Below are 26,830 nucleotides of genomic sequence, written 5' to 3' on the forward strand. Positions count from 1 at the left end.
GGCTGAGATCTCAAGGCAGCATCTCTTTCATCACATTCTTTCTGCTCACGTGCTCGTTTACTGGGAGAAGAGCAACCAGGCAGAGGTTTCAGCCTGGCCCCCGGAATGAGGCAGCTGAGCAGGCCAACCTGAGCCAATGCCCCCCAACCTGCACCTGCACCGTGCCACCCACCAAGCCTGAAACCCATGAGCGAGGAACAGCACTGGTAACCGTAAGCTGCTCAGTATCGGGCGGTTTGTCACATACCAGCCTTGTGGCAAAGCTGACTAACACAGCTCCGTGAAGGAGAGTAGCCAAGCCGGGCCAGCTCTGCAAGTACTTCCTGAGTACCTCCTATGTGTGATGGGAAGTAAAATGGAGTTTAAAATCTGCCCTCTGCCCTCCAAGACAGTTTCATTGTTCCTTCTAGCTCCTTTGCCAAGCACAGTCTTGACAGAAATCAGAAGTCCTTATTTTATAACAAATAAGCAAATAAACAAATGAGTGCACGTGTTCATATTGTTGAAGAGAAAGCAGAGCTCCATGAAACCATACCCAGCCGTATGTATGGAGGCGCATATTTTCCCAGACCTCAGCAGCGGTACAAAGAGCCTTTCCAGGGGCGCGTGGGACTCGGCGGGTCCTCCAGGGGCAGGAAGGCTCTGAAGAGGCGGACAGCCTTCCCACTGAGTCACAGCACTCTAATGTGCAGGTCTCTTCGCTGGGGTGGAGAGGAATCAGAGAGATCTGGGTTCAAATCCTCAGGCTGCTGCTTTCTGACTGTATGACCTCGGGCAGGCCAAACGTCTGTGACCCCCAGATGACACCCCCTCCCCCCCCAGCTCTCTCCCCATTGCCTGGGACTGGCGGCTCCACCTTCATCTGCCTCTGAGGACCCTTCTCGACCCCTCCCACCAAGAACTCAGACTTCCCCTCCAGTAGGTCCCAGCTACATGCAAATGAAACGGCTCCAGCCCCACGGGCACTCTGGGGGCCTTATTTGTGCATCTTTTTCTCATGACAGACACTGAGCCACCTCAGGACAGGGTAACACCTTCTGCGTCCCTGGATCCCAGCGCCCAGCACAGTGCGTGGTACAAGAGAGGCTTAGTCAATCCTGGCTGAGTTTAACTAAACTAAGTGGAATTGCCTCAAATATCATCCAGGGATAAAGTATTTTAAAGTACAGTTTCTACATTGCTTTTAAAAAGAGTCTCAGGAATAAACACACAAAAAAGAGACACACACGTTTCAAAGCATGTCACATAAACACCCTTGTACGCGAGGGGATCTATGGCCTCCCGTTTCGGGCCTGCAGCGTCCCTCTCCGCCCACCCTGGCTTTGGCCTGGACGCGGTGTCACAGACTCCCCACAGGCAGCCTGCTGGGTTTGGATTTAGATTTGTTTGTTTGTTCCTTTCATCAGACCTGAAACTGAAGACACAGACCTTTCTGAAACCTTCTCTTGGCTGCGGCTCCATGCTCCGTGTCACCTGCTTGGATCCATAATGCACCCAGAGCCACAGTAACAAGCTGGTAAACAATGGACTCCTTCTAGAAGGAGATAAAGGGAAGCTTAGGAGAGACCAAACAATCTGGGAACTGTCTGTGCCCCAGGCCAGGCCCCCACTCTCCCAGAGCAGACTAGTCTGATGGGTCTAGCCTGCGGGCTGACTTCCAACATCAAAGGGGTAGTTTCCCCTGGAGGGGAAACTGAGGCACGCAAAAGCAAAACAAAATGAACTAAGTTGTGCTGGTGACTTGGGTGAAGCTCGTAGGAACCTAAGTCCTGGGGGAGGTGGTGGCAGCTGCCTTATTAAATGGAGCTTTCGGGTCAGACTCAGCTTACATTCAAATCCTGGCTCTGCCAAGTCCTCCTGGGCAAGTTACCTAACTTCTCTAAGGCTTGTTTCCTCACGCACCAACTGGACAGCATCTACCCTGCAGGGCTACCACAGAGATTAAATGAGGCCACGTATGTGATGGGCCAAGCACTCCGGAGGAAATTAATCAGCGGAGGGTTTGCCATCATCACATAGCTTCCAGCCCCGGAACGAAGCGGCCTGTCAGTTCACAGCCAGTCCCACCCCTCCCGGCTCCCCCTACGGCTGGTTTCCTCCAGGGCTGCCTCTCCCAGCCTGTGCCGGCAGGTTCCCGAGGAGCCTGCTGCCTCCTGGACAAAGTCTCACTGCTAGAAAGTTCTTCCTCAGGCTGACTCTGAAGAGAGTCTAAAAACTGTCCCTCTGGAGCTTTCACCCTTTGGCCCTTCCCACTCCAGGCTACTAAAAACAAGTCTACACATCCAGCCCCGCCAAGCCTTCTCTGTAGGAGGAGACAGTGCTCAGGCCCTCCTGGAGATGGCTCCAGAACTCTCAAGGCTTAAGCTATATATACACACATACACGTGTGTGTGTGTGTGTGTGTAGGAAATCACAAGGAACTACATAGACGTGTACAAGAAGAGCCTATCCAAGACCCGGAAGGTCCAGGAGCTTCTTAGAGGCAGGACGCTGAAACTGAGGAGGAGCTGTGAAGTGGTCGCGCAAAGTCCTCAGCCCGCAGAGAGGAGCCTGATACTCCAGAGCACGTCTCCTCAGCTGCAGCAGAGTGGCAGCTGACATCCGCAAAGCGACGTGGCACAACTGTTGAACTTTTGTTCCTTCATTGTTATTAAAAGGTACCTTTCCAGGGGCCGGCCTCGTGGCCCAGTGGTTGAGTTTGACGTGCTCCACTTGAGCAGCCCGTGTCTGCTTCCCACATGTGGACCTACACAACTTGTGGGCAGCCATGCTGTGACAGAAAGCCACATACAAAATAGAGGAAGACTGGCACAGATGTTAGCTCAGGGCCAATCTTCCTCAGCAAAAACAAAACAAAACAAAAGTGTACCTTTCCAGGCCAGTTTCCTGAGCAGGCTGGTCCAGTTCTCCCGGCGGCGTTGGGCTCCGCTGACAGCTTTAGGAGACAGAGAGACCTGGTTGGCACCTAGGCTCTGTCACTCACAAGCTGGGCGACCTGATCCAAGTTAGACCACTCTTCTGAGCCTCCGTTTCCCCTCTGTGAAATGGGGCAGGACTGCCTGTTCCCAGGGCTGGCAAGTGGACTGGACGAGGCGGCGTGGGGAAGCACGCAGCCAATGTCCACTGTCTCTCCTTGCCTGACAAGGCGGCGCAAGCTGATCTGACGCTGGGCGTCCCTTAACAGTTACTCATGTTGTAACAGGAGGCACCTTCAAAGGCGTTTGCACTGAAGGTAGACAGTCCCAACCAGTTCAGCGAAGCGCCAGCCCTACCGCACCCTCTGTGTGCAGGCCCTGCACGTGCTGGGACCCGGGAGTGAGCGGGCGCTGAGGCAGAGGCGCGCTGCGGACAGGAGGAGGGGCGACTGTGATAGCTGCTGTGACAAAGTTTTGTGAACACACAGAAAGGAAGCCTTCAACCCGTCGTGGGTGACCAGCTGAGGCTTCACAGTGGAGGTGGCAGATGTCTCTAATGGTGGCAGAGCCCCATAATGTCACAGGGCAACTACTGCCCCAGCACCCCAGATAGCTTCCCTGGGTCTACACAGACCGTCTAGAACCTCTCAGCAGATAAATCCTCTACATTTGTAAACCAGAGGATGGCAATCCCCAGCCCAAAAATCTGCCACAGCTTGTTGTTCTTAAAACCCCAAATCCTCCCCCACGGCCCCTGAGGCCCTCTGTGATGGAATCCTGGCTTCCTCTGCAGTCCCACAGGCAGCTCCAACCCCTCCAGGACGAGTGCCCATGTGGGACCCTGGCCTGCCCTCTTAGGAGGCACCCAGGTTACAGGAGAGGAGAAGAGGGGCAGCCCTGCACCCTGGTCCTGGCTGGGCAGGGTCTCTTGGAGGAGCCTGGACAGCCTCCGCGGAACACTGATGGGAGTCAGCGGGAGACAGGCAGCCTGTGACAGCGACAGCAACAGCACGGAGCAGGGCTGTGCTCAGAGGTGGGGGCAGGTCAAGGAAACCAGCAAGAGAGGTCAAGGCAGCCCCCCGGGCCTAGAGCAGCGGGAAGCCCACACCCCTCTTAGCGATCAAGCAGAAGAGAAGGAAGGTGCTCTGGGGGGCCTGAGAGCCGGAGCCAAGGAGGAGCAGCCAGGGAGCTACAGCTGTCCTGGTCACAGCCAATGTCAGGACAGTGGAAGAAGGAGCAGACGGAGAGAGGGATGGATGCCTGACCTCTCGCCCTGTACACTCCTCTCTCCTGCTGCAGCTTCCCTGTGGCCAGATCCGGCCAGAATTGAGAGCCCAAGGGGGTCTGGGTGATGCATTCTTAGGGGGCAGCCCTCAGCTCAGAGCAGCCAGAGAGGGCAGAAAATTGATCAGATGGGAATGCCCACAAGAAAAGAATCACCACCCCAGCAGGCGTCCTGGCGTCCTGCAGGGGGACGAGAACATCCAACCCTGAGAAGGTTCAACTCTTCCCCAAGAAAGGGAAGGCCATATAAGGGCAGAGGGGGACGGGCTGGTGGGCAGCTTTCCCAGGCAGGCTGGGGTGTTCACATAGCATCCGGATTCTGTGTCCGGAGCCCCTGCCAGACTAGTCCACAGGGCTACAGACCTCTCATTCCCTGGCCCGCGCACAGCTGCGGAGGGCAAAGGGGTTGTTCTATGATCCTGGCGCTCGCCATCTTGCCAGCTCCTTCCCCAGGACCCAGAGCTGGGTAGGCAACAGAGCCCTTGGTGCCATCCATAAGAGAGGCAGAGACGACTCAGATCCAACAACAAAAATAATGGTAAGAATACTGGTGACAACAGCAACATGGTGTCTAACACATTCCCGTGTGTTCTTGCCATCGCTGCAGCAGCCCTGCATTCAGCTGCTCCCGTGGGTCAGAGACTGTGCTCATCCTCTTCCGTTACACAGTCCTCGCCAAGCCCTCGGAGGGGGTGGTATGATGATTCCCATTTAAAAGATGAGAGTAGGACCCAGAACAGGTAAGCAGCTGTCTGAAGTCACTCAAGCCACACCTGGGTCTGCTGGCTGCAAGGCCAGGCTGTTAACTCCCATGCCACACTGTCCTCTAAGCCACCTGAGCCCACAGATGAGTGGGAGAGAGAGGCAAGATTCCGGCAACCTTTTTTGGCCAGAGTCGGAGCTTGCCTCTCCAGAGTGCTCTTGCAACACTTGCCCTGCATGCTCTATTTTCCGGCCATGCCAATCTCTGTGGCATTCTGATCTCACCTAGCTTTCTATCACCCCTGGGCCTTTGCACAGGCTGTTCCCTTTGCCTGAGACATTGCTTTCCCCCTTCACCCCCTCCTGGCTTGACTCTCTCCACCTTGGTTTACTACCACTTGCTCCATGGAGCCCTGCTGCCCATCCCAGTCCTGGATAGATGCTCCTCTTGGGAGCACTTGAAGCCCCTTATCCTGCCCCACCACAAGACTCAGGCCGCCTTGTGGTCCTGAGCGTGGACCTGTTCCTCAGCCCCCAGGCTGCAAACGCTGCAACAGCTGAGACACACCTGTCTGGCTCACCCCCATGTCCCAAGAGCCCCCAGTGCCAGGCACGAAATGGGTGCTCAGTTAATGTGTGGCAGTTGGACACCAGCACAGACTCAGCACGCTGCAGTCACATAGAGAAGCACGCCCCACGCTGCAAGGGCCAGCAGAAAGGAAGTGGCTCTCTCCACAGTCGGAGGTGGGAGCCGCCAGGGCCTCCAGGAGGGACTCCCAGAGAAAGGGCTCCCTGCTTGGGAAGGCTTTTGATGGCACAAAAGAAAGGGAAAGGTGTTCCAGGTAGAAGGAATAGCATGCGCAAAGGCCCAGAGGAACGAAAATGCATGGGGAGTCAATTGGAGTGAATGACAGGAGGGCCCATGGAGATGAGACCTAGAAGGGAGACAGGGCCAGCCTGGCGAGGGGCGCCCAGAGAGCAGGAGGCCAAATCGTGCGGTAAAGAGCACAAGCTTTAGGCTCAGACAGACCTGAGTTTGGGTCCACATTTTTCCATTCCCTGCCTCTGTGATCTTGGGTGGGTAGCCTAAACATTTTAAGCCTCAGTTTCCTCATCTGTAAAATGGGACAATGATAGCACCTGCCTCCCAAGAGAATCAAATGGAGTGATACATGCAAACTGTTTTGCACAGCAGACAGCATGTGGCAAGCGTTAACAAGTGCCATCCCTTCCTGGCCACGCTGTCCCTTCTGACAACAAGGCGGGTGCAGGGGTCTGTTCGAGGTTTTGTCGAGGAGGGAGACAGAAGTTGCTCAGAAGGTTGGTGGAAGGGAGGAGGGGAAGCAGGGAGCTTCAAACTGACCTTAAAGAAAGGGCTCAGAGAGGTGACACAAGGGTGGGGGACACGTGCGAGGGGGGCGGACCTCAGCACAGGGCCTGTCTGGGGCCAGCACGGAGGCAGCCCAGCAGGAGGGGGCGGGAGTGGGATGAGTGAGGGAGCGTGGAGGGATGCAGTGCTAGACCGAGCAGGACCTCTGGAGCCTGCGGGCCAGAGTGTGTGGGCTCCTGCTTCTTCCACTGTTGAAATGGGCTAGGCATTACTGCCTCAGTGGCCTGGTGGGCTCACCAAGTGAACCCTGTCAAAGCCCCTGCACATGGTGGCTGCAGTCATTAAGAGAGGGCACATCATTTACGGATGTCTCTGTAGCCCAAGAGAGAGAGTGAAACCGGAGCGGGACAGGAGCAAGGCTGGGCCCACACCTCCCGGGGGAGGGGTTTCCCTTGGCTCCTCCCCTCATTGGCTGCCCCCCCCCGCCCCCCCCCCCCTGCAGCAAACCCGGACCTCCCCCTGAGCTGGCAGCCCTGAGTGTGCAGCCCTGGCCCCCTAGATGCTCCCAAGGCTCACCGCTCCCCTTGTCAGGGGCAGGTGGAACCGGATGTGACCAAACTCTCTGATGATTCTCAATTCCTGTGAAAACTCTGGGGAGAAGAACTGAGAGGAGAAAAAGAACTGAAAGGGGCTCGGCGTCAGGTCCGAGCCCATCCAGCGCTCCCTGTTTTGGAAGTGTTGGGTACTGGCATCATTGCCTCTTTGCCCCCGCCTCATCCACCAGAGCAGGAAGCACTTTACATAGGTAATCCCCATTTTCTAGATGATGAAACTGAAGCACAGAGGGGTTGGATAACTTGCCCAGGGTCACTCAGCCAGTTAAGTGGCTGAACCAGGAATTTTTATCATAATCTGTGACTGAGGCAGACCAGAAAAGCCGCATCACACGCCACTGCAGAGCCTGGTTATAGACACGCATTGTATCTCTTTTGCCACCTCCATAGTCCATGACAAAGAGGCCTCCTAAGGGTGGAAAACTGCCCCTTGCAGAAACCATTCTGGGCAAGACAATTCCTACTCTGGGTCTCAGTTTCCCCGTCTGAAATATGCTCCTGCCCACTCTGATAGCTCAGGATGAAGTCAAGGCCACAGAACTGCTGAGCGTCAAACACCGCCAGACACACCTGCTTTCCTGATGTCTCATCTTGGGTCACATCCTTTCCAGGGAAAGCTCCAGCAGAGGGGTCAAGGGTTATACAGACAGAGAGAGACAGAGAGGGAATTCCCCTTCCTTCGCCACTATCCTGAAACGGGGAGAGACAAGACACCTCGGGCAAGCAGAAGTTTGGGCAGCTGGTGACACAGGTTCCCACTCGAGGAACGCCCCACAGTGCCTCCTCCCACCCCCGGCTCCTCCTAGGATACAGTGCAAGGTAAAGAGCGTGGGCTCCAGCGGCACACGGGGGCAGGTCTCTGCTCTGCCGCTTATAGCTGTGCGGCCTCAGGCAAGTTACTTAAAATCTGTGTGCCTCAGTTTCCCCCTGGTTATTGAGAGGAGAGCGAGGCAGTCCATGAGAGCGCCCAGCACGAGCCTGGCCCGGAGCAGCGTTCTCTCCAGGGCAGTGTCTGCACTGCATCTGTGCGCTCTCCTCCCTCTCTCACCCGTTCGCGTCTCCTCAGCCTCCAGGACAAACACGGTTTGGAGCTTTCCTTGATGGTCCCCCTCCAGCTAGTCCTGGCCCTGGGCAGGAACTAAGGGAAGAAGAAGAACACCCTCCTTTCAATTCCTAAGATGAGCTCAAACTTGGTGGCCTAAAGCCGCATGCTGTCTTGTGCTGCTGCTGGAGGTGGGAAGTCCAGAGCCGGCGGCACTGGGCTGAAGTCGTGCCGACAGACAGAGCCGGCCCTTCTGGAGGCTGCAGGGGAGGGTCCCATTCTTTGCCTTTTCCACTTTCATTTTTTTTTCCCTTCCCAAAGCCCCCCAGCACATAGGTGTATATTCTTGTTGAGAGTGCCTCTGTTTGTGCTCCTTTTCTACTTTCTAGAGGTGCCTACGTGCCCAGGCTCAAGGCCGCTTCCTCCGTCTTCAAAGCCAGCAGTGCAGCATCCTCTCACCTGGGATGATCCAAGATAATCTCCCCATCTCAAGACCCTTATCTTAATCACATCTGCTAAGTCTTTTTTATCATGTAAAGTGACATACTCACACATTCTGGGGATTAGGACCTTGACGTATTTGGGGGGGGCCATTATTCTGCCTACCACAGCCAAGCCCATGACCCTAGCCCTCTGGCTGCCCAGGGCCTCAGAAAAGAGAGGGACCAGGTTGCCAATCTTCATTCCTGGACACAGCTGGGAAGTCAGTGGACATTATTCCCTTTTGGATTCATATACACTAAGCTCAAGTTGATAGAATTGAGGCCTGGATGTGACACAGCTCATCTCAAGTCCAGGTGAGGTGGTGCCCCCTTTCCCCTGCCCCCCAGTGAGGCCAGCTGCCAGTTACCTTTCTAACGTTCCCAGACTCCAGGCAACCTCTCTCCAACCCAGCCTCAACCCAGCCTCCAGTATGATCTCGTTAAAACAGAGCTGGCCACCCACCTCTCCTGCTTGAAATTCTTCCCAGGGGCCTTGCTGCTTCCAGGATGAAATTTAAACTCCCTGTCTGGCTCACTGGGACCTTTTGGACCCAGACTCTGCTTGCCCCACTCCCAGCCTCCTCTCCCATCGTTCTCCACTCCTCCACCTTCACATGCTGGAGTCATTTCCAAGGACATCATTATCTTCATCATTTTCATAATCAACCATTTTGGTAATAAAACCCACAATTTCCTCTTACTGAATGCAAATAGCTGTGCAAGGCAAAGCGTGAACATTCGGTATCTTTGCAAATGCCATTCCCAACCAGAAGTCCTGACTCTCCCCTGCTGTGACCCAACGTGCCGGGCTTCTCGGTTCCTTAAACCCCGGTCTCGTTTTCCACCTCGAGCTCCTTGGGGTGTGGTGCCGTCTTGCTTGTGGAGCCTCCCTGGCACCTAAGTGTTTGACATGCTGCAAATTAAATGCTCAATAAAACGTTGGAGAAAAGAATGAATCAAAGCCACTATTCCCTTCCTCTTCCTCGGAGCCTGCTCGCAATGACTCCTCCTCCTTTGTGGGGGGGGCTGGTTTCTGAGAACAGCATGGGCAGGAGTCCTTGGGCCGTTCCACTGGGGAGGTAGGAGGCGGTGTTCTGAGTGCATCAGGCATCTCTCATCTCCACTCCTTTCATCTCTGCTACTACCCTACAGAGTAGATTCTGTTATTACACCAGTTTTACAGATCAAGAAACCAAGGCACTAAGAGATTAAGACCTGCCCCACATGTCACAGCTGGTGTGAGCTGTGATGAACTGGGGTTTGAAGGAGAGCAAACTGCCTCCCGGGGGCCTGTGGGCCCGGCCACCCCTCCAGTGCCTCCTCCGTGGACCGAGCACTCGCCACGCGAGAAGCCCCATGCAGGTGCCTGCAGTCCTTCCCGGCTCCTCCCGAGACGCGCTGGCAGCCGCCCTGTGTTAGAGATGGGCACAGCCTCGCTCAGGCTAAGATGTCACACTCGCAAGAAGGAGCCTCTTGACTGACGTGCAGAAGTCGCCTTTAACCTTCTTTCCAGGCTCCACCGAGGGAATGGTCTGTGGGGAATGGTCCTGAGAAGAGCGCAGCTTCTAGCCGCAGGGGGCTCGGACCCGCTGCCCCAGCGCAGACCCGGGGAGCCCGGATGGCTCCAGCGGCAGTTTGGACCTCTCAAGATTAAGCTGGTGGCCTGGAGGCCAGTGTCTGAGGTGAGCTTCTTTGAGCTGGGTGGAGGGAGAAAGGAATGGATTGGGAGTCTGACGTCCTTCAATGCCGCTGTTGCTTCTCCCAGCGTCTTACTAGCTCTATGACCTTGGGAAATCATTTAAAGTTCTGTGCCTCAATTTCTCCATTTGTAAAATGGGGGAGAGAATATCTCCTTTGCAGAAATGTTATAAGGATTAAATGAAATGGGTACATAAAGCTCCTATGCCTGGTTTGTAATCATGATAATGTTATTATTATTAGTTACTATTAAAAATAGTAACTAAGGCTCACAGAAGGAATTGGCCCAAAGTCACACGGTGCACTTTCTACTCGAACCCGTTTCTTTCTGTAGTCTCTATTTTCCTCGATGACTCCAGCACCCTGTCAGTTCCTGTGGCATAAAACCACAGAGTCCTGCTTGACTGGCCCTTCCCCCAGCAGCCTCCTCCAGCCCACCCCCAGTCAGGCAGCAGGCGCTCACTCAGTGCTGTGCGAAGCTTAGCTCCTGAGTCCCATCCCCACTGGTTCTGGCCCCTGCTATCTCTCTCCCAGGCTAGCGCAGTGCCTGGAACCTCACAGGCACTCAGTAAATGTTGCTGAATGAGTGCTGTCATGCCCTTCCCAACTCTTTCTTTCTTAATGCATCCTTTCCCTGAAAAAAATATCCTCTCATCTTCGGATAACTTACAATGACTTGCCGCACACATGCAAGGCCTCTGCTACCAGCCCTGGGCTGGTGCCACGTGCCCAGCTCACTAACCATCCCCAGCATTTCCTCCTATATCTTTCATAATTCTCATCTTTTGCCTGCCTTTGCTAGTTCTGTTCCCCGTGCTCCGAATGCCCTTCCCTTCTCTCCCAGGCCCATTTGGCAAATTTCTAAACACTGTTTATTCATTCCACAAATATGTAGTAGTGCCCACCATATGCTAGGCACCATTCCAGGCTCTGAGGCTCCAACAGGGAACAAAATAGAAGTCCCTGCCCACGCGATGCCTACAGTCTACTGACAACCTGGTAGCAGAGGCATCTAACCTGGTTAGAGATGGGGGCTGGGTCTCACAGCTCCAGCCACACCTCCAAGAACCTTTTTCCCAAACCCTCTCTCCATTCTCAGATAGGCTGGACCACCTCCTTCCTGGCGCCCCTCTGTACCAGGACACGGATTGCAAGGGTCTGTTTCTATGTCTGTCTGCCGGTGACGGTCAGGACTGGGTTGTCTCTGTGTTACGGTGTCTGAAGTCTGTTCACTGGAAGGAAGGAGGCAAGAAAGGAAAGAAAGAAGGGAGAGACAGTCCCAAGAAGTGGAACAGGAAATGTTCAGAGAAGAGGTGGGACAGAAGGAGGGAGGCTGCCGCCCTGCTGTAGACAGACTGAACTTACCCCTCCCACTGGCACCCGCAGCTCACAGACACCCCCAGCTCGCGCCCTCTCCTGGGCGCTGCCTCAGGTCTTGCAACATGGAAACCCGCGTTGGAACTTTCTGACCGATTGGCCTGGCTCCTTAGCATTTAGAGCGCTTGTGTAGCTTCCAATGCCCTTGGCGGCTTTCGGCCGACCCTTCCCAGTCGCCCTGGGAAATAAGTCAACTTCACGGAAGAGCTGAGACCACTGAGGACAGGGGCGTGGGAGAACAAGATGAGAATTAACCCTTGGCCTTTCGCATAGAAAGGGTCTCATTTAATGCCACCGTCTTCCCACACTGGTATTATTAACCTCCGTTTCAGCCGAAAAAACTGGAGGTCAGAGGTTAAGTAATGTGCTCACGGTTGCCAGCCAGCAACAGAGCCCAGATTCACACTCAGGCCACCTGGCCCCAGAGGGCTGAGACCAGGGTTTCTCAGCCTTGGCGCTATTCACATTTGCGGCCGGGTAATCCTTTGCTGTGGGGGTCTGTCCTGTGCACTGTAGGGCTCCTGGCTTAACAGAATTCCTGGCTTCTACCACTGGGTTCGAGCAGCATCCCTTTCACCCCACACATCAGTCACGACAATGAAAAATGTCTCCAGATATTGCCCAGTGTCACCTGGGGGCAAAATCTCCCCAGCGGTCTACTGCCACTGAGCAACTGGACAAGTTGCTTGGCCTCTCTGGGCACCATTGTCCCCCGTGAAGTGATCTGGGAGCATGGTCTCCAAGTGCTCAGTGACTCACTGGGGGGCAGGGAGCAATTGTATCTGTATTTATGTTTAGATGCAATCTTTATGTATATTTGATTTTATCCAAGATAAGAAGTGAATCTTTGCCATGTAGACGGATGGTAGGACAGGTCTTTGTTTCTAAATAAACAAGATCGATGAGGACATGTTTCGTAGCGTTTCCAAGAGAGATGATGGATCAGACAAGTTTGGAGCCCACGTTGCCTGAGGGTTGTGGGGTCTCTGTCAGCCACCTGTCCTATATCTTGTGAGAATAAAAGAGAGCCCTTGGCAGCATTATGACATCAGCATCTCTTTTCGTTTCTGAGCTTCGGTTTCCCCATCAGTTAAATGGAGAAAGGAAAGAACATCCCTCTAAGGCTGTTATGTGGGTCAATGAAGTAGTGCACGCTCAGTGCTTAGCACAGTATATAATAATATTGAGAAATGTCCTCATTTTTATATACAGATGAGAAAATGGAGGCTACAGAATGTTTCAAAATTCCCCTTAGGTCTTATACTCTTGTGTGGTGAAGCCCAGATTCAAACCCCAGTGGGCTCACCCTGGTCCAGCTTACTCCCCTCTGCCCAAGACTTAGACCCCAGGGTTCCCCAAGAGCTCCCTGAGGGCAGACACCATCACGTCCTGACCCCGACACACTCATGTCCTAGCGCCGGGCCCACAGCAAAACATAGCGAATGTCTCTTGAATTTGGTTGACCAAATAAACTTGTTCCCAGCCCCATTTCATGTCATATCTTCCTATCAGCCTTGATTTATCCCTTCGTTGGGGAATGCAAAACACAAAGCCACTGCTCCAGAAGGCAGGTGCTCGTTACAATTTTTTGAAGGAATGAATGAATGAACAATGAATGAAGACAGTTTCGTTTTGTGGTCAAGCCTCAGTCAGATTTCCCACACATTACACAAGTGCTCAGGAAAGGGGACTCTCACAGCATGCTGGGAAATTCCTTCAGAGCGTGCATCCCGTTTAGAATCGTGTGGCTGTCAGTGCCTCCCCTCACCCTGCCCCCACAGACTGCATGCTCACAAAGGCAGGACGCACCCTTCGTGCTGGTGGTCATATCTCAGTGCCCTGTGCTATGCCGGCACACAGCTGCATGCGGTACCCGGGTGCTGACGGAACACAGGAGTCCATGAACGAAGATCCCAGCCTGGCCTGTCTGCCTCGCGCAGCCAAGGCCCAGAGGATTGCAGCGAGTCAGCCAGCCAGCGTCAGAACCAGTTCTACGCCACCTCAACATGTCCTCCCTCCCTTCCCTTCCTCAGGAAGACTGGGGACTGCAATCCAGGAGCTCAGGCTCCTAGGAGTGTCTTTGAAGGGAAAGGAGAGGAAACGCCACCATAATCCCTGTGGGAATCAATGGAAAATGTATGGCCGTGGGGAGGAACGATACTTCGGACTGCACCAAGGCCACACTGGGAGCTTGACCTGGCCCCACCTCTGCCTGCTGGCCTCCTGACTCGGTTGGGAATGACTGAAAAGTGCCCTGCAAATGAGCAGACATCTCAGAAGGAGAAACCAGTCAGTTCTTCGCAGCTCTGGGTTCACCAAACTCTGCAGCTTCTCATCCAGCTGCCGCTGAGCCGTCGTCCCTCCGTTCATCCTGGTAGAGTGAGCAGGGGTCATCAGCCAGACTATGCCGATTGCTACTTGTGTGACTGGGCAAAATTCTGAACATTGCTATGCCTCAGTATTCTACCTAAACTGGGCACAGTGACAGCATTTATCTCATTGGGTTGTTGCAAGAATTTGAAGCTAATATATGTAAATAGCCGAGAGCAAATGCCTGCACACGTCCCTGCTATGGAACGTGGGTGTCTCTCACCCTGTGCTGGCTCTGGGAACGCCCCACCCCGCCTCCTCTGCCCTCTGCGGGGACCGCTCTTCCATTGTACGTCTGTGTGCCTGTGCTCCCAGCAAACGCCCCTCCTCCGCGGGGCGCGGGATGCCGTCGGCTCTCATTCTCTCAAGGCCGTGGCTCCAGCAAGTCTCTCCTCTTCACCCGCATCCTGAAGGTCTCCTCAAGACTTGATCATTCTCATCAGCATGTAGGCGCGCTGATATGTCTCTCTCACACACACACACCCGTCTCTTGAGCCCACATCCTCTTCCGTCTGCCACTCTGCTGCTTTGCTCCTCAGAGTCGAGTACCCGCCCTAATTTCCAATCTTCTCCTCTCTCTTGCTCTTGGAGGCACTCTGGTCAGGCTCGCACCCCCGCCCTTCCTCCACAGGGCTCTTGTTAAAGTCAACAGTGACCCCTCTCCGAAAATCTGATGGTCAAGTCTCAGTCTGGATCTTAACGGAGCTGACAGAGCACTGGACACACCATTCACTTCCTCCTCCAGGAAGCTCTTTCTGCACTTGGCTGTCAGGACAGCGATCTTTGGATTCCCCTCCTATCTTGGTGGCTTCACCTCGGTCTCCTTTGCTGAGTACTCTCCACCTTCCCCAACACTTTGCACAGGAGGCCTAGGGCCCGGTCCTCAGCCCTCTTCTTTTCCGTCCCCACCCTCACTCCTCTGTGACCTCCTGCAGCCTCCTGGCTTCAAATACCATCTATACACTGTTGGTCCCAAGTGTCTCTCCAGCCCAGCCTCTCCCCTGCTGCTCAGCACATCCCATGGGTGTCTTCAGGCATCTCTCATTGAACATGCTGACAAAAACCAGCTTCCTGACCCCTACCTCACCAAACATCCCCAAATCCTTTCTCTTGTCGTCTTTCTCACCTCCGTTCATGACAGCTCACTCTTTCCATTTGCTCAGGTCCAAAATCCTTGAAGTCATTCTTAACTCCTCTCTCTTTTTCACATTGCCCTTCCAATCTGTCAGCAAATTTTGTTGGTTCTTCCCTCAAAAGATGTTCAGAGTCTGACCACGTCTTACCTCCTCTGCCACCCAAGTCTGAGCGCCGTCCCCTCTCACCTGGTTGTCACCAAGTCTTCACAGTGGGTCTTCTGCTTCCATCTTTGTCTCCCTTCACTGTTGTCAACACAGTCCCCAGAGAAATCCTGTTAAAACATGAGGCAGACCATTTCACTCCTCTGCTCAGAGCCCTCCCATGGCTCTCGTCACAGTCAAAATAAAAGCCAGAGTCAGCACCACAGCCCGGAAGCTCCTGTAGGATTGATCCCCTCCGTGGCACCCCGCAGACCGTGTGTTCCTCCTGCCCTCCCCCTTGGGCACCCTCCCTACTCCCTGCTGCTCCTGAGACCCTCCAGGGCCTGGCGCCTTACGAGGCTGCAAGGCTCGTCAGCTTCCCTCACAGCTTTGCTCAGGCCGCCTTCCCTGGGAGGCCTCAGCTGGCCGCCCGCTTCACCGTGTGCATCTTCACCCACAGCTCCCCTGGCTCCTCTGTCTTCTCTCTGGCTCCTGGGTGTTTTCCTCCTTGCCCTCCCTGGGACCTGAGCTCCATGCCAGTTTCCTTTACTGCCAGCCATCGGTAGTCAGCGTGTGGTCCATGTTTAGTAAGCGAACCAACTTTCTCTTGGCTTTCTCTTCTCCTGTTTGTTTGGGGAAGAAGCTGCCTCCTCTCCACGCGTGCATTCCCCCAGAGGAGGAGCCTCGCCACAGCCTCCCACGAGGATTTGTCAGAGGAATGAAGGGCAAACGGAGCGAGGAGATGCGTGAACAGTTCTGTTGTAGCGGGGGTACGGTGGACTGCATGGATTGTGTTCTTCCAGAAACCATCCTCTTTCTCAGTGTACTCGGTGACTGCTTTCTAAGCCAGGCCCTGGATATGGCCACAAAGATATGGCTTCTACTCTTCTCCCCCATGGGGACTGCCTGCCCACAAGCCCAGGCCCTGCTGTCTTTCCATGTCCATCCAGATGCCTTCCCTTCCTCCAGGGGGCCCCTCCTGATACCCTGGCCCACCAGGCTCTTTCTGACTCCCAGTAACCTTTCCACCTCCAGCCTCACCCCACCAGGTGCCCAGTGAGTCAACAGGAGGGAGCTCTCTCACGCCTCCAGAGGGGGAAGGATGCCCTTTCTCCAGCTGCCTGCTGGAGAGTCTCCACCAGCCCCCGCACTTGGGCAGAGTACGGCCAGCCTCCGCTGGGCTCTGTCTTGGTGGGAAGTCCTGCGAGCACGGGGACTTCTCTTCTGTTTCCTCAGGAGGTAGGAAGCTAGGTCTTCAGCTGAAAGTGATGATGAGGAAGGAAGGGTTGGAAGTGGAGGATAGAAGAGAAAGTTTGAAATAGTGCAGAATGGGAAAGTGACCAGAGAAAAAATACAGTAGCTTGCCAGGCAACACTTGGCATGTTTGAGTGTTTTTTTCAGGCCACGGTTAACTGCCCAGGTGTGGCAGCAGACGAGGTGGAGAGTCACCTTTAACCAGAGTTGGGGTTTTGCCCAGCAGTGTAATGAGTCAGGTGGAAAAAAGAGAAAACGTATGTCAGGGTGTGCCTCTAATGCAAAGGACAATATGGATGTTAAGAGGGTATAATAAGGAAGCCCAGTGGCCCAAAGGCCAAAGTTTGCTAGGAAAAGTCTGACAACAGATTTGAGATTGGTACTGTCCCAGAGTAACTTTTCCAGAAAGTTCCCTGACCACCCCCGCTTTCCAGTGTGGGTCCGTCGCTCTCTCTGTCTGCTCCCGCAGCACCGTGTGCTCACCTCTACTGCGTGGCAGTCCTTGATTTAGTTGTGCATCTTCCTTCTGCACTGTGAGCCCTTAGAGGATGGGACCAGGTCTCCTATTGCTTTGTATTCCAGCACCAGGCCCAAGAACAACTCACTAAGCAAGCACTGACTGATTGGCTGAATAAACTTATTTGCTAGAACCCAGACCAAGTTCTGTATAATAACAAATCCTCACGTTTGTATAGCAGTTTGCAGTTTGTAAAGCAATTTCATATCCATGATCTTATTTCAACCTTACAACAACCCTACAAGATAGAAACTCACTCATTGACTCATTCATTCATTCATTCAACTAAGTAGGGCACTTACTACGTCAGGTACTGGAACACAGGAGCAAACAGACAGACGAACATCCCTGCCTTCGTGGAGCTTCGTTCTTGCAGAAGGTATGAGCTATTTTACATATGGGCAGACTGAGGTTAGCTGACGGAGGCTAAGGAAACTGGCCGAGGTCACAGGGCTTGCAGGCAAAGGAGCCTCATTCGGACGCAGGGCTGTCTGACTCCAAGTACGGGGGAAGCGCCTTCTACCACACTGCGCTTACCTCAAGCGACCACAGGCTCATCCAGGAGTGTCTTTTAAATTTTTTCCTAACTTAATAACAAATCAAAGGGGACTTGGCAGAAATCCACACCCCAGGACTACTTTGGAACTCCTCCCCTCGATTGACAAAGATGTGAGAAATACCTGCCAGCTCTCTTCTTGCCAGAGCCAACGACAGAAGCCACACAGCATTGTGAGCACAGCGTCTGCTTGTGTGCAAACCCGCAGGCATTTTTAGCAACTTTGGGGAACATAAAGAAAGCTGTTGGTTTTGTTTGCACATATTTTTCGCCTCTGCAAAAGGCTTCTCACCAAGCAGCAGCCTCAGAGCCGCCTTTCATCTGATCTTGAGACACGCAGCGTCTTTATAACTCTGGCTGAGCTACAGCTGGCAAATGACTTCACCTGCTCTTGGTTCCCTTACTTGGAAAATGGGTCTGATAATAAAGGTCCCTGCCTCTCAGGGTGGTTGTGGGATAAATGCGTCCCCAGGGAAATGCCGGTTATCTGTAAAGCTTTATGCCCATGGTGGTTCAGCACAGGGAAGCAGCCTGGTGGGGAGAGGGCTGCGTCAGAATCTGAAGGACCTGGATGGGAACCCCAGCTCTCCACCTATGGCCACAGAATCTTCGGCAAGTAGCTTAATCACCCCTGCTTCTCCAGCCTCAGCCTCCTCATCAATGGGAAGAGTAATACGTGTGCATGTATGTCCATAACAACGATGGTTGCGAATGTTGGAAATAATGTATATACATTGCCTGGCATTGAGCTTGCATACGATAATTGTCCAGTAAATGGCACAGGTGTTCAGTATTATTATTCTCATTACTGCTATTAGTGTATGGGTGGTGAGGTCAACAAGGATTTCAGGAAGTTTAGACTGTGAATTCGCTGAGGCAAGCATTGTCTCACACATCTCTGCGTACCTAATGCCCAAACGGACCTGGCAGTCAGCAACTGCTGGTGAAGTTGGGAAAACTGGGTTAGATGAAGAGGAAGGGGTCAGCTCCCTCAGTGGTCAGCTCTGGCTTGAACAAGAACTCGTGTTCCCTGCACACTGACCACGGGGCAGACCTCTCTCTTTATGTGTGTTTACTCCTCCTACTGGCTTAGGAGGCAGGTATCATTATAACCCACATTTTAACAAGTAGGAAGCTGACACTCAACAGTCAAACGACTTGCCCAAGCTCACACAGCTAGTGGGTGGCAGAGCAAGGCCAGGAGCCCGAAGGTGCCGACCTCTGAGCCCACGCTTGTAACCTCTGCCCTGTGCCACATCGAGCCTGGCTTAGGGCCTCCCCTTCCTCGGACCTCATGGGGTCCTGGCCTCGGGTGTTTCTGACGCTGCCAGTAGGAAGAGTGCATCTCCCCTCTGGAGGCCTAAGCAAATGATGTATGTGGCCAGCCCGTGTTACTGTTTTGGGCGTTTTCCTTGTTTTGATGTTCCCTTTACCATGGCAGGCACTGGGAGTGAAAAGGGAGGCTGACATCACACATCTACGGTCACCCCCTCTGGGCAATGCCACACCCTCTGGGAGCAGATGTCCCTTCCTGCCACCAAGGGGCACAGGGACTCCCACTCACGCCTGTCTCTGTAGTGTGCACTGGAACCCGGAGCTGAGGGGGAGGAAGGGCAGAGTGGACCTGCCCGGGGAGCCCTTGCTAATGGGGCCGGAGGCCAGCAGCAGGGGATGAGGAGATGCCACATTCCTCCTCTGCTCCCCAACTCGTCAGCTGCTTCTGTCAGGACCTCGCAGTGGATGTTCCCACAGCCTGCTGTACAGCCCACGCCGAGATGCAGAATCACAGCCGCTCAGTCCAGAGAGGGGAGAAGGCTTGCCCAAGGTCCCCAGCCCTCAGCAGTGGAGCAGGTCTGCCATTTTCCACATCCTCAGACCTACAACCTTTCTACAGTGTGAGGTCAGGGAACAGAGATCCATCGGTTATGTCTTTGAGTGGCACAGTATCATAGCAAGTGAGAGTCCTATTTCTTTCTTTCTTTTTTTTTCTTGCAGGGGAAGATTCGCCCTAAGCTAACACCTGTTTCCTATCTGCCTCCTTTTTTCTTCTTTTTCCTCCCCAAAGACCCAGTACATGCTTGCATAGAGTTGTAAGTCCTTCTAGTTCTTCTATGTGAGTCACTGCCACAGCATGAGTGGTGTGGTTCTGCATGCAGAAACCAAATCCGGGCCACGAAAGTGGAGCACGCTGGACTTTAACCACTAGGCCATCAGGGCTGGCTCCAGAGTTCCATTTCTAAAGTCTGAAATTCTGAGTCTGAATTCCCGCCTTGCCACTAGTTTAGCAATCTTGCACAAGTCACGTAACCCCGTGAGCCTCCAGGTGGAGGAATCGGTGCCCAGCCACACTGGCTGCCGTGAGCATTAGATGGAACAGGGCATAGAAAGCCCTTGATCCACTTCTTGGTAAAGAGTGAGAGATCAAAACACACGGCCTCGTCTCTTCCTGAGCTCTTACTGGACACTCAGCGCTGCCAGCGAGGCTCTGAAGCAAGAATTAAGATCCCCACAGAGCAGAGGAGTGAACAGAGCGTTGGAAAGGCTGGGGGCCTGTCCCAGATCCCTTAGCTGGTAAGTGAGCCCCCGACTCTCAGACCCAAAGTCCTTATCGTTTATACTAGCTCACTGGTGCATTTTGTTTTGTTTTGTTTTTGTTGTAACCCAAGGGTGGCATAGACCAACTAACATCACCATGCAAACTGTCCATCTGGGGGATTCCTGCTGTCCTCATTAGCTGCCACAGGGCCTCCTTTCTCCAGAAGAGCATGGCTTCTCCAAGCGTGGTTCTCTTAGCATCTGCTCAAAATTACCAGGCAGCCTCACAAAAATGCAGATTGCAAGGCCCAGTCCCCAGAGCCAGTGAACCAGAGTTGCTGGGCGCAGGGCTGTTTACCAAGCTCTCCGGCTGATTCTAAAGCACGTTCCATTTGAGAACTGCTGCCTTTGAGGGTCAATAACCCAATAAGCACTGGTGAATGGAAGAGGGAAGACAGTTTTCAAAAAGCAAAAATCAAACATATAGGAGCTTGAAAAGCCACCTCGAGAGTGAGGATGAGGGGGAGGCAGGCCTGGGCTGGGGGAGGAAAGCCAGGACACCGAGAGCAGGAAGCATTGGTGACCCCAAACACCCGAGTTGTAGCACCAATGGGGAGTTCGGGCCTGAAGAGTAGACACCCATCACCCATCGGGTGGCCTGGCAAGGCTGGCAGGGCACCGCAGTGGCTGGAAAGGCAGCATATCAGCAGGCCCCACAGTGGGAGATGGGAAAGGGCCAGGGAAGAAGGCGTGGGCACCAGGTCCAGCCTTCTGGGAACCAGCTGGATGGAAACGGCGGGAGCCAGGACTCCAACAGAGGTATAAGGCAAGATCTCTTTCCTGAGGCGAAAGACCGACCTGAAGGGCCAGGGCTCCAGGTCAGAGGGGAGGAGAAACAGGGTGAACTTGATGCAAACAGCTGAGCAGAAGCCCAGAGGACACGGCCAGGGCAGTGTCCAGGGGAGGAAGTGAGTGGCTTCAGCAGGGGGAGTGCAGGGTCGCTGGGGCGGGGAGGCAGGCATGCAACTGCCGTCTGCACCCTCCTTGAAGCAGCCAGCTCAGCCACCCTTTCCAGGGTCTGCCACGACCCGAAGCACATTGGGATGCATTTTGCCATTGGTCTTGCCTCGAGCCATGCGACCTCAGTCAGGCCCCTTCATGACTCTGGGCCTTTATTCTTCCCCTGATACATGAGGGACCGCATGTGAGGACTCCAAGGTCCCTATCAGCTCTTAAATCTACCTCCCAGGATATCCATGAAAATTAGCTACTATGTCTAAGAATGAGCCAGACCCCACACATGTTTCTTGATCCATTATCTTGCTAGTTTCTATCTGATCACATATGCCCATCTTCCTCTTAAGCCCAAGCACAAGAAGCAGGCAGATCCCCATGGATTTCAAACCAGGGTTTCTCCCACTGACCAGTCTGACTCACCCTGTCTGCCACATGGGCCTCAGAGCCACCTGGGTGACAGCAGAGAGCTCTACCAGGGGCACGAGCATGCACATGTTTTGTTAATGCAACAACAGAAAAGGAGAAAAGGGAACAGAAAGGAGGCCCGAAGCCCACGGCCCCTCTGAAATGAGGCTGTGTCTTATAATCCATCATAGTTTAGGGTCTATGAAATAATAGTATGTAAAACTCACCACACAAGGTGAACACTCTTGGTAACTATGGACCGCTTTGATCTGGGGAGAACCAGAAGATGCGTCCTGTAACACACCCTGCCAGTATTCAAGGCAGCTAACAACAGTGCCGGGATGGCCAGGGTGCTGGAGGATAGGAACCACATCTTCTGCTCACTGTATCCTGTTCATGACCTGTCAGATGAAGGGCCCTGAGGTCCATTCCAAATCCGAGCTTCCAGAATCCTTGGACATTATACCTGCTACCATAACAGTACCCACTGCCAAGGAGTCCCTATTCTCTGAATCCAAAATCAGAATACCTGATTTCTCATCATTTGCAAAATGAAATCCAGCCACTGTCTGATTGAACTCAAGTCATCTGCTGAGGCTGGGCCCAGCCAGAACACCTAAGGCTCTCAGAGTCATAGTGCTCCCCACCTTTGGCTTTTGCACGTGCTTTTCCTTCTGCCTGGAGTTCCCTCTTTCCTCCCTTCCCTCCTTCTCTCTTTCGCCTGTGCTGGGGGCATCGCGTACAGCACGGCGAATGGACGAGGATCCTCCCCACAAACCAGGGAGAGCCTGGCAGAGAAGACGGTCAACCAGTCCCAGAGGCAAGGACAGGGGATGTGGGGAGTGCTGAGGTTGGGGACGCGGGGTGCACCTCTCTTCACACTGGCTGTGCGACAAACCCTACTCTCCTCTCGAGACATTAATCAGCGTCCCCCCCATCTTGGAAGCTGTCTTGGACCCTCAAATGGGACTGGCTCCCGCCCACGGGCTCCAAGGCTGTGATAGCCCTTTGTACTGCGTCCAGGGCCCCTGACCCCACTTCTGGACCGTGAGCTCCTTAAGGGCAGAAAGGTGTCTTACTTGCAGCTCAGTCCCTGGCATGGTGGCATGGACAGAGACGGGGCTCAGGAAATGTTTGCGGAGTGGAGACAATCAGTGAAGGATTTACCTTGGGTTCGGTGGATTCCTCCATATGAGAAGTCTTTGCAAAGATAGAAACAGCCAATCAAATTTAGTTGTCTCCTCTCTGGGCCTCAGTATCTGTCTCTGTAAAATGAAGGAATTAGTTATCGGTGCTTTCCTTTTTGTTAAAAGCAATTCTCTCTTTCTCCCTCCCTCTCTCTCTCTCACAGTGGGACCCTTCCTTCAGGGGAGTCTCACTCAGAAGCCCAGCATTACTGATACAAATAGTCTGAGCTCCTCTGAAGTGAGGCTGAGGTCTGAGCCTTCAGACCCCTCCCCACTCCCCTGTCTCCAGGATGAGGCGGTTTGAGGCCCTCCACAGTCCCTCTTGCCTCTGATGCTGACCAGGCTGTCACTTGCCACATCCTGAGTAGCCAGACTCACTGGGAGGAGGCAGGACACCAGAAGACAACGCCAAACAGTTCTGAGTGCATAAGGCAGGCCGGGGCAGCCAGGCCCTGCCCCAAATCTCTAATTTTCTCCTTTTTTCTTGCTATCTCTTTCTTTTTGCCCCAATTTCTTCATTCTCAAGCTAAAAATACTCTTGTGTTGTTGTTAGCTGCCTTAAAGGCTTCTGGAAAACGAGTTAGAATTACAAATAGAGATGCATACAAAGTACGGTGTTTGTTTAACCCTCACAACAAAGCTGTGGGGTGGGTTTGTCATTGTTCATGACTGAGATCAGAGGGGCTCAGAGAGGAAACTGAAGTTGCCCAAGATCCTTGCAGGAAGTCAGCCGCATGATCCCCCTGCCTCGCGGGCCCCAGGGCTCGTGCTCAGGCACCTTACTGACTGGCTTCATCCCTCAGGACCCGGGAGAGGCATGCTGTTGCTGTGGCTGCGTTACAGAGGAGAACACAGGGCCACAGAGACCAAGCAGCTCATCAAGGGTCACGAAACCAGCAACGCCAAGCGAGGCCTTGAACCGTGTCTGCGTGACGCCCAAGCCTAGGTTGGTACCCAGTGCAGAGCCCTCACTCCTGCCTCCACAGCCCTGCTCCTGACTTGCCTCCTCCCTTTGAAGAAGCTTTCCACATCCTCCTGGGCCGGGCTTGGGGAAATGCAGAAACACCAGGACTGCACGGCGCAATGAAGAGACACAAACCACGATCATTAAGCAAACCAGACCGCCTGGGAGCAAGTCTGGGTTTGGCTGAGATTTGGCTCTGTGACCTTTGGCAAGTTATTTAACCTCTCTATGTCTCAGTTTTCTCAACCACAAAATGGGGATTGCGATCATAACAGTCTGAGAGGTAATGTCATCAGGGCTTTAGAAGAAGTTTTTATTCTCCTAAAAACTCTTAGAAGAGTGTCTAGCATAGAATAAGTACTTGATAATTGTTAGCTCTTCTTATGTGCATGTAAAATGGCTAGCAATTAATAGCAGCTCTCTAATTATGTTATCACAGTCTCTGTCTCTGTCTTGGGGGAGTGCACACATCCATGGAACCTCTGACCGCAGGGAAGCCAGAACTGGCCACAGAACTGAGTCAAGGTAGCATCCCGACCTGCTCACCCTCTCCCAGGCTGAAGGCTTCTGTTCCCTTCCAAAAGAAGCATGTTCAAACCAACACATGTTCTCAAGCACCTGCTGTGTCCAGGCTCTACTTGAGACTTTCTCCGGGTGCATAGACTCAGAGGGGCACGGGGTCTCCCTACCTCTCTGTGTGTGTGGTAAAAGATTCATAACATAATATTTATCATCTAACCATCCATCATTGTCCAGTGCAGTGGCATGAAACACCTTCTCAATGCTGTGTAACAGTCACTCACTATCTATACCAAAACTTTTTCATCATCTCCAGCAAACTCACCCTTCCCCTCCCCCGAGCCCCTGGGAACCTCTGTTTTACTTTCTGTTTCTAACTGTTTTTTTTAAAAAAAAATTATTGTGGTAAAATATACAGCATAAAATTTAATATTTTAATCATTGTTGACTGTACAGTTCAGGGGCATCAAGTACATTCACATTGTTGTGCAATCGTCACCACCATCCGTCTCCACAACTTGTTCATTTTTCCAAACTGGAACTCTGTCGCCGGTGAACTCAAACTCCCCTCTGGGCCCCAACAAACACCATTTTACTTTCTGGCTCTGAGTCTGACAGCTACAGGAGCTCCTATCAGTGGAACCATGTGGTATTTGTCTTGTTGTGACTGGCTCCTTCAAGACCCATCCACACTGTAGTGTGTGTCAGAATTTCGTTGTTTTTTAAGGCTGCATAATATTCCATTGCGTGCCTATACCACATTTTGTTTACCCACTCATCAGGCAATGGACAGGGCTTGCTTCCACATTCTGGCTCTTGTGAATAATGCTGGTGTGAACATGGGTGTGCAATTCTCCCACCTTCAAGCTGCCTGTGGTTTAATGTGGGGGAGGATGTGTAGATTCACCCACAAGTGACCCTGAGGAGCCTCGGTTTCCTCATCTGTGAAACAGGGATACTGTTGCTCATTGTAGGAATAACTGACATGATGCACGACTTAGGGCGGTGCTGACATGCTGTGAACACCCAGTCAGTGTTCATTCTTGCTGCCGCTGCCACTGCTGTTGGACAGGAAGTGTCTAGAGAAGAGGGATGGCAATCGGTGGTCAGCTCAGGTCTCTCCACCTACTCTCCCCAACATCCTGGCAAGTTGGCCTGAAGATCTCCATTCTCCAGATGAGGAAACAGACTCAGAGAGGGCCCTTGGCTGTGCATGGTAGGGGTGGGCCTGGAACGCGGCTCCTGGGCCTTCTGACCAGCATCCAGAGAGCAGGGGTGACGTGAAGGCCCAGGGGAGGGCAGGTGCAGCGTCCAACAGCTCCCTCGGGTGTCTGCAGAGCTGGCCCCGGGAGAGCAAGTGCACTTGTCCCGGATGACCTTAGTGTCAGAGCGAGGCCTGGGAAGGAGACAGGAGGGATGGTGTTCACGTGGAGGCCGCAGGCACAGCCCGGGCAAGCCAAGAGGTGGGAGATGTGGCGTCTGCAGGAGACATGGGAGGAGGCGAGTCCTTGGGGAGCAAAGGGCAGTGTGCATGGGAGGGCTCGGTGGGGACACCGAGGGCACAGCAGGCGCCGGGCCCAGTCCGATTCCTGGCCCAGGAGGGCTCAGTTGAGCTGCTGAAGGGGGAATCTCCGGGAGACGAGCCAGCAGATCGGACAGAGCCAGCTCCCCCATGACAGAGCCTGCCTTCAAACCACAGACAGTGCTTTAAGAATTGCATGTGTGTTTTACCAACATCATGAACACAGTTCAAAAAGTCAGATAGTTCTAGAAGGCCCATTCCCCTCGACCCCCAAATCTTACTGCCAGAGCCAGCCGTTGACTAGTATTGCTTCTAATAGTTAACTCCATATTTCTAAATAATAAGTTTAAACATCTCTTTCTTCATTTCCAGTTTGGGACATGCCCTACTGACCTGCTGTGAGGGGAGAGAGGGACGCAGCCCTCTTCCCTACAGATCCAGGTCACTGTCCCCCAGCTTCCCAATCTAGTTACAGCATGCTTCTCGGTCAGATTTAGTGTTATAGTATTGGGACCATGCAAATCACAGCTGAACCATATCATATTAGATTAAATTTCTGCTTTTGTACAACGTATTGTTTTTGCTGAAATTAAGGTCTCCGTTTTTAAATCTATTTGCTTCATTTTCTAAGTACACGCATCCGTCACCTCTCCACGGGAATGTAAGTCTCTTCGAGAAGCTACAAGCACAACAGGTTATCAATCCTTCCGCCATCTTCCCTCCTTCCCGGCCAGCAGTGTTCCTGCTCCAACCCAGACACTGCAGAGATGTGGCTGTGCCCAGCTGTGCGTCAGTCGGGCCCCGGACACCGGGCAGGTGAACAGGGCTGGATGCATCCTGGCCCAATCGTCACTCATGCACAGATTTTACTCAGAAAGTATCTACTGTGTGCTTTCTAGATTCCTAAGAGGTCCAATGCCAGAGGCTGAGGATGCAGAGATGAACTGGATATGGTCCCTGCCTTCAAAGGGATCTGAGCACAGGGGCGTAGACACAAGTGGGTGCTGGGCCAGAGAGGAGCTCTGGGAGTTATGAGGCACCAGAGAAGCCCTTAACCCATCCTTTGGAAGGGCCAGTATGGAAGGCTTCCTGGAGGAGGTGAGGCTAAATGAATCTCAACTTGTCAGGAGGAGTTTTCTAAGAATTCTGAGAAGGGCACTGCGGGCAGGAGAGCATCATGTGCACAGTCCAGGGGACATGAGAAAGCATGGCGCCTTCTGGGAATTGCAGTAAGTGACTAGTGATGATCACGTGGGATCCAGT

General features: G+C 53.3%; 1 long non-coding RNA gene across 1 annotated transcript; it reads left to right on the plus strand.

Annotated features, from left to right (window-relative positions):
- Window positions 1–2,870: 2,870 nt before the first annotated feature.
- On the plus strand, window positions 2,871–24,548 carry LOC139045300 (uncharacterized). The gene is made up of 3 exons (XR_011503365.1): window positions 2,871–10,051; window positions 19,414–19,989; window positions 23,366–24,548. It is a non-coding gene; the product is annotated as an uncharacterized lncRNA (long non-coding RNA).
- Window positions 24,549–26,830: the final 2,282 nt, after the last annotated feature.

This window comes from Equus asinus, chromosome 5 (assembly GCF_041296235.1).
Source record: "Equus asinus isolate D_3611 breed Donkey chromosome 5, EquAss-T2T_v2, whole genome shotgun sequence".
Taxonomy (NCBI): Eukaryota; Metazoa; Chordata; class Mammalia; order Perissodactyla; family Equidae; genus Equus; species Equus asinus.